Genomic DNA, 12,017 nt, shown 5'->3' with positions numbered 1-12,017 from the left:
AGAATTCTCAACAGAGGAATATTGAATGGCAGAGGAACACCTAAAGAAATGCTCAGCAATTGAGATGGATTGAGGGATAGGACTATAGCTGGGATGCAAAGTGAATACTGCAATCAATAAAAAATAAATTAATTAAAAGGAGAAAGAAATGCTCAACATCTTTAGTCATTTGGGCAATGCAAATCAAAACGGCCCTGAGATTCCACCTCACACCATAAGAATGACTAAGATCAAAAACTCAAGGGATGATGCATGCTGGAGATGATGTGGAGAAAGGGGAATCCTCCTCAGTTGCTGGTGGGAATGTAACCTTCTACAACCACTTTGAAAATCAATTTGGTGCTTTCTCAGAAAATTAGAAATAGTGATACCTCAAAATCCAGCAATAACACTCCTAGGCATATACCCAAAAGATGTCCCAATATTCATTAAGGATATTTGCTCAACCATGTCCATAGCAGTTTTATTTGTAATAGCAAGAATCTAGAAAAAAACTAGATGTCCCTCAAAGGAGGAATAGATACAGAAAGTGTAATACATTTACACAATGGACTACTATTCAGCTATATAAAACAAGGAAATCATAAAATTTGCAGACAAATGGTAGGAAATAGAAAAGATTATTCTGAGTAAGGTGACCCAGAAGCAGAAAAACACCCATGGTATATACTCACTTATAAGTGGATATTAGTCATATAATATAGGATAGATATTCTAAAATCTGTAGTCCTAAAAAAAAAAAAAATTAAACAACAAGCAGGACCCTAGGGAAGATGCTGAATCCTCATTCAGAAGGGCAAAGAGGATAGACATCAGAAGTAGGAGAAGACAAGGAACAGGAAAGGAGCTTTCCACAGAGGACCTCCGAAAGACTCTATGCACCAGGGTATCAAAGAGATACTGAGACTCATAGCCAAACTTTGGGCAGAGTACCAGAATCTTTATGGAAGAAGAGGGGAATAGAAAGACCTGGAGGGGACAGGAACACCAGAAGGAGAACAACAGAGCCAAAATACCTGAACCCATGGATGCCTGCATAGACCAATACTTCAACCAAGGACCATGCATGGAGAGGACCTAGAGCTCCTGCTCAGAGGAAGCCCGTAGGCTGCTCAGTTTTCAAGTGGGTTCCCTAGAAAGGTAACTGTCTCTGACATGAACCCAGTGGCAAGCTCTTTGATCACCTCCTCATGGGGGGCACAGCCTTGCCAAGCCACTGAGGAAAATGATGCAGCCAGCCTTGATAAGCCCTGATAAGCTACTATCAGATAGAAAGATAGGAGGTCCTCCCATATTAGGGGACTAGGGAAAGGGTTTTAGGGGAGAAGAGGGATGGTGGGTGGGACTTGGAGGAGATGAGGGAGGAAGCCACAGCTGGGATACAAATTGAATAAATTGTAATAAATAAATAAAATTAAAAATAATTAAGCTCACCATTTTTGCCTTTAATATACCCTGTGATAATTAAATAAATATTTTGATGGATAATGTGATGAGAACAAAAGCACAACTATTTCATCCTATAATATGACAACAAGAAAATCAATGGATTAACCTTAGATTGCAAACCCAGTACTCTATGATTGTGGTTATTGAGTATGGTTGTACTCTAGAAAAAAAGTACTGATTTTTGACAACTAGCTCCTTTGTTTTTAGCAAGTCTTCTAAGTAATGGAACAGCAGTTCACATAAAGTAAAAAATGTGTTTTTAATTGCTTATTTATTTTATATATTTCTTGCCAATGATGGATGATGTAACACAACAGTGCTTTCTAAATTATACCTAAATTAATATCAACAGAAAATTTCTGCATTAATCTGTTCTCAAAGATGGCTGGCTATAGTAATCTAGTCTGTTTTTTCACCTTACATTTTGGTTCTGTTTACAACAAGGATTGTTCGATGCAGAAAAGTCACTGCTATTCCTTTTTGGTTCAATTTTCAAGTGATGACATAAAAAAATATAAGTTGAATTTTCTGAATATATTTTTTAAATTAACCGCTTCCATTATGGTCCCTTTTCCTGGTTATCAGTCCTTAAATAATAATTGCTGGGCATAAATTATGTATGAGGAACATATTTGTCTGTTCATCAGACACATTCAAAATAGCATTATTTGAAAGTATCTGACTATAAAATATAATTTAAAATAATTAAATTGAAGGAAGGCTGAAGGTCTTATTAATTTACCCTTTCTTTTTATCCTTCAGTGCATCATTTAAATTCATTGAAATCTACACACATATGTATAAAATTGGAAATATGATCAAAATTTATTTTCCAGAAAAATGTCAGCAAGAAGTAGCCAGAAAATATTCTCTCCTATTACACATTTATTATCACAAGAAAAGGAAAAGCAAAAACAAAAACAAAGGCTAGAAGGATGTGCTTCAGACCCAGGACAAACAGCTGGAGGTTTTCCCAGTATTCCTTAGTCCCTATGTACTGCTGAAGATGGCTGGCAAACCCCACGCTCTACCCTGAACTTTCCAGGGCAGGCCTCCCCTCATTCTCACCATGTAATCTAGACATTCTTGTGCTCTTCTCTATCTCTTTCTCTTTCTCTTTCTCTCTCTACCTATCTCTATCTCTCTCTCACCTTCTTGCATGGAGGGACCAAAGGCTGCTTCCAAGGAACCTACATTTACATTCTTTAACTTGCCTTGCACAGGAAGCAGTGACACATCCTCCTTCCTCCCTTGCCACCCCTCCCTAGCTCCTCTTTCAAAAAGGGAGGAATGTTGTGTTGTTCAGGCAATTCAACTGGCCTGCCTTCAGGGGTGCTTAGAGTCCTGATATAAGTGCTGTCTTATGTCACCCCCTGAGCCTTATGTCATCACCAGGTGCTTCAGATATAACCTGTCTTCCACACCCTCTACTTCAGTTTCTTTCCCCTTCCCTCCCCTCTGACTTTTCCTTCTTGAAGGCCCCCACCATGCTCCTGTTTCTCTTCTCCTCTTTCTGCTCTCCCCTTCACCTTTTCTTTCCCCCAAATAAACAACCCTCATATTAAATAAAAAACAAAAACAAACAAACAAAAAAAGGAGGAGGAGGAGAAGAAGAACTCTTGGACTCTGTACTTGAATATTAGGAAAGTTTTTTAGGAAAGATACCACCCCTTCCTCCAAAATATATAGAGCTCTAGATGTAACAATGAAAACTCATATGAAAACCTTTCATTTGAAAACAGAATTAAAAATTTTGTGGGGTGGAACATAACAGAAATAGATCTCTGGAAACCAGTTTTTTTGGCATTTTATTATTATTATTATTATTATTATTATTATTATTATTATTATTATTATTATTCACAAGTCATTCACTTGTATCCCAGGCTTATGCCCCTCCCTCTTTCCTTCCCAATCCCACCCTCCCTCCCTCATCTGCTCCCTGCCCCCATCCAAGTCCACTGATGGGGGAGGTCCTCCTCCCCTTCCATCTGACCCTAGCTTATCAGGTATCTTCAAGAATGGCTGCAATGTCCTTATCTGTAGCCTAGCAAAGCTGCTCCTCCCTCAGGGTGGAGGGGAAGCTCAATGAGCCATTCATTGAGTTTATGGCAGAAATAATCCTTGTCCCTCTTACTAGGTAACCCACTTGGGTACTGAGCTACCATGGGGTATATCAGAGCAGGGGTTTTAGATTATATTCATGTATGGTCCTTGGTTGGAGAAATAGTCTCATAGAAGAGCCCCGTGCTCTGATATATTTGGTCCTTGTGGGGCTCCTGTCCCCTCTAGCTCACACTAACTCTCCCTTCTTTCATATGGTTCCCAGGTTTTAAGTATATTGTCCTTCCCAGTTCCATCATATCTGTGCTTTGTGTTTGTCTGAGATATGAAAATTTATAAGTCCCAGTCAGATGTTCTCACTACCAGTGGATTTTCTAAAGCCATATCACTGCTATGAAGTGTGGTATTGTTAACTAAGAAATGAAAGGTGATCTCAAATAATTAAGGACTGTACAATTAAAACAAACAAACAACAACAACAAAAACAAAACAGATCCTTTTCCTCATAAGTTGTTTTTCTTGTTATTTTGCAATAATAATGAAAAAGTAACTGTCAAATTAACTTTATATACATATTCGTCTTAACTTAGATTCATTTTGATTTTTTCTTAGCCTTATAAGCCCCTATTTGCTCTCACAACCTAAATGCTGACCTTATTTCTTTAACATGTGTTACGGAATATTATAATGATTTCACTAGCTCCATTTAATTTTAGTAGAAATCTTCTATACATGACCTAATCAAATTGGGACATATGGATGGTGATGTTTCCTGGGCAAAATTTTACTTGGACTGAAAGTTATACACTGTACAATCTTAAATTTCATTACCTCTTTAACAAGTATCCAAACCTCTTGGAAATGCCATGCTTTCAAATAATAACTTACTCTGTATTACAGAAATACAAGAAATATTTGCCTACTACTCTAAGATTACAAAATTCAGTTCTATTTCTGGCATTTCAGTGTCCTATGAGTCCTGCCTTACAGTTCTTATAAGCAATTTAGTATTTTATAATTTATCAGCATCTCTAAATCACCTAATAATGACTCTACAAAAAGTAAAATTAAAGTTTACTTATATTTAATTTGAAAACCAAATATTCATGAGATTTTCCATTGCTATTCTTATATATTCAAAATTCTCTTTTTTTTTACTGTTTTTTTTCTTTTTTATTTTTTTAATATTAGTTACAGTTTGTTAATCTTGTATCCCTGCTGTATCCCACTACCTCTTTCCCTCCCAATCCCACTTTCCCACCCTCATCTCCTCCCTGCCCCTTTCCAAGTCCACTGATAGCGGAGGACCTCCTCCCCTTCCATCTGATAGTGGTTTATCAGGTGCCTTCATGACTGGCTGCAAAGTCCTCCTCTGTGGCCTAGCAGGGCTGTTCTTCCCCGGGGGGAGGGGAAGGTCAAAGAGCCTGCCATTGAGTTCCTGTTAGAAATAGTCCCTGTTCCACTTATTAGGGAACCCACTTGGATACTGAGCTACCAAAGGCTACATCTGAGGAGGCTCTAGGTTGCATCTATACATGGTCCTTGTTTGGAGAAACAGTCTCATAAAAGACCCCTTTGGCCAGATATATTTGGTCCTTGTGGAACTCCTGTCCTCTCTAGCTCATATTAATCCTCCCTCCCCTTTTTTTGATTCCCTGCACTCTGCTGAAGGTTTGTTTATGAGTCTTAATATCTGCTTTGATACACTGCTAGGTAGAGTCTTTCAGAGGCCGTCTGTGGTAGGCTCCTGTCCTGTTACTCGTTTGCTCCTACATCCAATGTACATCCCATTTGTCTTTCTAAGTGAAAATTGATAACCTTACCCTGGGTCCTCTTTCTTGTTTATCTTCTTTAGGTGTATAGATTTCAGTATGTTTATCCTATCTTATAGGTCTATATAAGTGAGTATATGCCATGTGTATCTTTCTGCTTTTGGGATACCTCACTCAGGATGATCGTTTCTAGGTCCCACCATTTGCCTGCAAATTTCATGATTTCCTTGTTTTTAATTGCTAAGTAGTATTCCATTGTGTAAAAGTACCACAATTTCTGTATCCATTCCTCAACTGAGGGACAACTGGGTTTTTTCCAGGTTCTGGCTATTACGAATAAAGCTGCTACAAACATGGTTGAGCAAATGTCCTTGTTGTGTACTTGAGACTCTTTTGGATATATGCCTAGGAATGGTATAGCTGGATCTTGAGGAAGCACTATTCCTAATTGTCTGAGAAAGCGCCAGACTGATATCCAAAGTGGTTGTACAAGTTTGCATTCCCACCAGCAATGGAGGAGGATTGTCTTAAAAGATACTTTTGGAGAAATAATTGGCTAGGTCATTCAATTTGAACCTGCATTTGATAACTATTAAATGTAGACACATTTCAACAGATTTCAAACATCTAATTTCCATTAAAATATACAATCAACCTTCTGTTCCAAACATAATTGTTTTGACAAGTTCATCATTATAACCTAAGTATCATATTTGAATATACAAATACTTTTTCCCAAGTATCCAAGAATATGTTGGTCTTTTTGTCAATTTGCTTATAGCAATTTTTTTTGGTGCCCATGACAACAAAATGTCCTCATAAATTCAATAAATACTCAAATAACAGTGAATGTGCTCTCAATACTGAATATACAATATTATTTAAAGGATTAGTATATTTCTTTTTTTATTTTTATTTAACTTTTATTAATTACCCTTTATTTATTTTGTATCCCCCATAAGCCCCTCCCACCTCCCCTCCTGGTCCCACCCTCTCCCCCTTTCTGCATGCATGCCCCTCCCCAAGTTCACTGATTGGGGAGGTCCTCCTCTCCTTTCTGATCTTAGTCTATCAGTTCTCATCAGAAGTGGCTGTGTTGTCAGGGTTCTAAGTTATCTCCACGGATAGTCCTTGGTTGGAGTATGAGTCTCTGGGAAGTTCCCTGTGTTCAAATTTTCTTGTTCTGTTGCTCTCTTTGTGGAGTTCCTGTCCTCTCCAGCTCTTACTATTTCCCACTTCTTACATAAAATTCCATACACTATTTCTTATGGGTGAAACTACTAACTGTGAAATGATTAGTGTTAAATATAATTATGTAAGGTTTAGAAACAGTTGATGCCTTGGTAGATGAGGTTTGAATGAAAAATTTACATTTCTCAAATTACTATATCACTGCATGAAAGATTCATGAATGAGGAGTGGATGTGATTGGAAGTTTGCCACAATCTTCATTCATAAAACTCTTATTTTTCATAAATTATTGACTTGGAAGTCGTTCACTCTTTTTTTTTTTTACTCATTAAACAAGTATATTTGAGTCCTTATTATGTACATAGAGAAAAAAAATGAATACAATAAAATGTTAACAGTCCTGTTGGTTAATTTCAAGTTTATGTAGAATACTTATTATATGCAGATATATTATTAAAAATGAAATAAAATATTAAAAGTTGTGTACCATATAGTATTCTCTGAGTTCTCAAGGATATTTTCCTTGCATCTATACATGGATATTTATAATCCATGTATAGATTATAATATTTATTGTTATTATTTCTTTGTCTCTGTCTCTGTCTGCCTGTTCCTGTCTGGCTCTGGTTCTCTCTCTCTCTCTCTCTCTCTCTCTCTCTCTCTCTTTGTGTGTGTGTGTGTGTGTGTGTGTGTGTGTCTGTGCCACAGATATCCAGGTGCCTGTAGAGGACCAGAAGAGGGTGTTGGATCTTCAGTTAGCATTACAGACAGGTGCTTGGAACTGAACTAAAGTCTTGTAGAGTAGCAGCAAATATTAATAAACGATGAGTCATCTCTCCAGCCAGCTTTCCTGACAGTTAGAGGGACAGGGAAGTGAACATGAGCTACTTCAAAAATTTCGTAAAACCTTTCTATTATACCTACACTCTAAATAACAACAACAATAACAATAATAATAGCTTATGGAAAAAGGACAGTATATGTGTTTTCTCTTTAATGACACTCAATTTCCTTGATATTTTAATGAAATCAACAGACACTCTTTTGCTTGATATTTCTTGAAAACCTGTAGTGATCTATAATTGAGTCTAGGAAGAAAAGATTCAAGATGAGTATGGGATAGTAGAAACAGAACCACCAAACATATTTATGCTAAAATTTTATGAACAGTGTTTATTACACTTCTCTTTGAGCTACAAGATTTACCTATTTCTAAATTAATTTGTCTTAGAACTGAGGACATAACTCAGGGCCTTGTGCTTGAAAAGAAAATGTTCTAACACTGAACAAAAGACCTAATCACCTATATTCTATATTAATATTAAGTACATTCACAACTTTTGATTTTAATAGTATAGATATTTATTTAGAAAGCAATTTTTAAACATTAGGTAATTTCCCTAATTTATTTCAATGTAAGAAGTCATGAAATGTTGAAAATATTTATCACCAATATACATTTCCTATATGGTTGTTGATATTACAAAAACATAATTGTATTCTCTTTAGTGAGTTTATTAAAAGTAACACTGTGAAAAAAGTCACTTCTGTAATTTTTAATTAATTTTTTATTTTTATATTAATTAGATATTATTTACTTTGTAGCCCATCTGTAGACCCTGCCTTCATTCTGTCCTTATCCCAGCTTCCCTCCCTCATTTCCTACCTGCCCCTTTCCAAGTCCACTGATAGGAGAGGTCCTCCTGCTGACACTAGCTTGACAGGTCTCATCAGGACTGGCTGCAATGACCTCCTCTGTGGCCTAGCAAGGCTGCTGCTCAACTGGGGGAGGGAAGAGGTCAAAGAGCCAGCCACTGAGTTCATGTCACAGATAATCCCTGTTCCTAATATAGGGGAATATTCTTGGACACTGAGCTGCCATTGGCTACTTATGTGCAGGGGTTCTATGTTATACCATGCATGGTCCTTGGTAAGAGAATCAGTCTCAGAAAAGACCCCTGCTATTTGGGCCTTGTGGAGCTCCTGTTCTCTCCAGGTCTTACTAACTCCCCTTTCTTTGATATGATGCCCTGCACTCTGCCCAAGGTTTGGATATGCATCTCAGCATTTGCTTTGAGACTCTGCTAGGTAGAGTCTTTCAGAGGCCCTCTGTGGTAGGCTCCTGTCCTGTTTCTTGTTTTCTCCTACTTCCAATGCCCATCCCATTTGTCTTTCTAAGTGAGGATTGATAATCTTTTTTTTTTTAATTCTTTTTTTTTTAATTTTATTTTTCTTATCAGTTACATTTTGTTAACTCTGTGTCCCAGCTGTATCCCGCTCCCTCATTCTGTCCCCAACCCCACACTCCATCCCTGGTCTCCTCCTGCCCCTTTCCAAGTCCACTGATTGGGGAGGACCTCCTCCCCCTTCATCTGACCCTGTTTTATCAGGTATCTTCAGGGCTGGCTGCAAAGTCCTTCTCTGTGGCCTAACAGGACTGCTCCTCCCCTGGGGAAAAGTGGGGAGGTCAAAGAGCCTGCCCTTGAGATCCTGTTAGAAATAGTCCTTGTTCCTCATACTTTGGAAAACTACTTGGTTACTGAGCTACCACAGGCCACATCCGAGCAGAAGTTCTAGGTTATATCCATAGATGATCCTTGGTTGAGTGTCAGTCTCAGAAAAGACCCTGTGCCCAGATATATTTGGTCCTTGTAGAGCTCCTATCCTTTCCATATCATACTAACTCCCCTTCTTTCATATCATTCCTTGCACTCTGTTGAGGGTTTGGTTATGAGTCTTAGTGTCTGCTTTGAAACACTGCTAGGTAGAGTCTTTCAGATGACTTTTGCGGTAGACTCTTGTCATACATTCAATGCACATCCCATTTGTCTTTCTAAATGAAGATTGATCAACTTCGCCCGTGCCCGCTTTCTTGATTATCTTCTTTAGGTGTGTAGATTTCATTATGTTTATCATATCTTGTAGGTCTATATAAGCGAGTATATACCATGTTTGTCTTTCTACTTCTGGGATACTTCACTCAGAATGATCTTATCTAGATCCCACCATTTGCCTGCAAATTTCATGATTTCCTCCTTTTTGATTGCTGAGTAGTATTCCATTGTGTAAAAATACCACAATTTCTCTAACAATTCCTCCATTGATGGACATCTGGGTTGTTTCCAAGTTCTGGCTATCACAAATAAAACTGCTACAAACATGGTTGAACAAATGACCTTGGTGTGTACTTGAGCAAATTTTGGGTATATACCTAGGAGTGGTATAGCTGGGTCTTGAGGTAGCACTACTCCTGATTGTCTGAGAAAGCGCCAGTTTGACTTCCAAAGTGGTTATACCAGTTTACATTACCAACAGCAATGGAGGAGGGCTCCCCTTTCTCCACAACCTCTCCCGCATGTGTTGTCACTTGAGTTTTTGATCTTGGCCATTCTGATGGGTGTAAGGTGAAACCTCAGGGTCGTTTTGATTTGCATTTCCCTAATTGCTAATGAGGTTGAGCATTTCTTTAAGTGTTTCTCTGCCATTTGATGTTCCTCTATACAGAATTCTCTGTTTAGCTCCATTCCCCATTTTTTAATTGGATTACTTGGTTTGTTGCTTTTCAGCTTCTTTAGTTCTTTGTATATACTGGATATTAGCCCTCTGTCAGATAAAGGGTTGGTGAAGTCTTTCTCAATCTTTAGGCAGTCGTTTTGTTTTGATGACGGTGTCCTTTGCTTTACAGAAGTTTTTCAGTTTCATGAGGTCCCATTTATTGATTGTTGCTCTTAGAGCCTGTTGTGTTGGTGTTCTGTTCAGGAAGTTGTCTCCTGTGCCAATGAGTTCTAGGCTGTTCCCCAATTTTTTTTCCAACTGATTTAGAGTATCTGGTTTTATGTTGAGGTCCTTGATCCACTTTGACTTTAGTTTTGTGCAGGGTGATAAATATGAACCTATTTTCATTTTTCTGCATGTAGACATGGATTTGGACCAGCACCATTTGTTGAAGATGCTGTCTTTTTTCCATTAAATGGTTTTGGCTTCTTTGTCAAAAATCGAGTATTTCTAGGTGTGTGGGTTTATTTCTGGGTCTTCTGTTAGGTTCCATTGATTCTCCTTTCTGTTTCTATGCCAATAACATGGAGTTTTTATTACTGTTGCCTTGTAGTACAGCTTGAGTTCGGGATGGGGATGGGATGATCTGTTTTTGTACAGGATCGTTTTGGAGATTCTGGGTTTTTTGCTTCTCCATATGAAGCTGAGAATCTTTTTTTCAAGGTCTGTAAAGAATTGAGTTGGTATTTTGATGGGAATTGCATTGAATCTGTAGATTGCTTTTGGCAGGATGGCCATTTTCACAATGTTAATCCTACCAATCCATGAGCACGGGAAATCTTTCCATCTTCTGATATCTTCTTTGATTTCTTTCTTCAGAGACTTGAAGTTTTTCTCAAACATGTCTTTCACTTGCTTGGTTAGAGTCACACCAAGGTACTTTATGTTATTCGTGGCTACTGTGAAGGATGTTGTTTCCCTAATATCTTTCTCAGCCTTTCTGTCTTTGGTATACAGGAGGGCTTCTGATTTTTTTGAGTTGATTTTGTATCTAGCCACTTTGCTGAAGGTGTTAAACAGCTGGAGGAGTTCTATGGTTGAATTTTTGGGGTTGCTCATGTATACTATCATATCATCTGCAAATAGTGACACTTTGACCTTGTCCTTTCTGATTTGTATCCGCTTGTTCTCCTTTAGTTGTCTTATTGCTCTGGCTAGGATTTCAAGTACTATGTTGAAGAGATATGGAGACAATGGGCAGCCTTGTCTTGTCCCTCATTTCAGTGGGATTGATTTAAGTTTCTCTCCATTGAGTTTGATGTTGGCTATAGGCTTGCTGTAAATTGCCTTTACTATCTTTAGGTATGTGCCTTGTATCCTTGATCTCTCCAAGACTGTAGACATGAATGGGTGTTGTATTTTATCAAATGCTTTTTCAGCATCTAAGGAGATGATCATGTGGTTTTTCTCCTTCAGTTTGTTTATGTGGTGGATCACGTTGATGAATTTCCATAATGTTGAATCACCCTTGCATGCATGGGATGAAGCCTACTTGGTTATGGTGGATGATATCTTTGATATGTTCTTGGATTCGGTTTGCAAGTATTTTATTGAGTATTTTTGCATCAATGTTCCTAAGAGAGATAGGTCTAAAGTTCTTTTTTTTTTTTGTTTGTTTTTTTTGTTTTGTTTTGTTGGATCTTTGTGCGGTTTAGGTATCAAGGTGACTGCGGTGTCATAGAATGAGTTTGGTAGTGTTCCTTCTGTTTCTATTCTGTGGAATAGTTTGAGGAGAATTGGTGTTAGCACTTCTTTGAAAGTCTTGTAGAATTCTGCGCTGAAGCCATCTGGCCCAGGGCTTTTCGTGGAGGGGAGACTATTAATGACTGCTTCAATTTCCTTGGGGGATATAGGGCTATTCAGTCTTTCTACCTGATCTTGACTTAATTTTGGTAGATGGAATCTGTCAAGAAAATTATCCATTTCATTTAGATTTTCAAATTTTGTGGCATATAGGTTTTTGTAGTATGACCTAATAATTGTTTG

The sequence above is a fragment of the Psammomys obesus genome, unplaced genomic scaffold, assembly GCF_907164565.1.
Source record: "Psammomys obesus unplaced genomic scaffold, mPsaObe1.curated_primary_1811, whole genome shotgun sequence".
In the NCBI taxonomy this organism is placed as follows: domain Eukaryota; kingdom Metazoa; phylum Chordata; class Mammalia; order Rodentia; family Muridae; genus Psammomys; species Psammomys obesus.
This window is presented reverse-complemented; position numbering follows the sequence as displayed.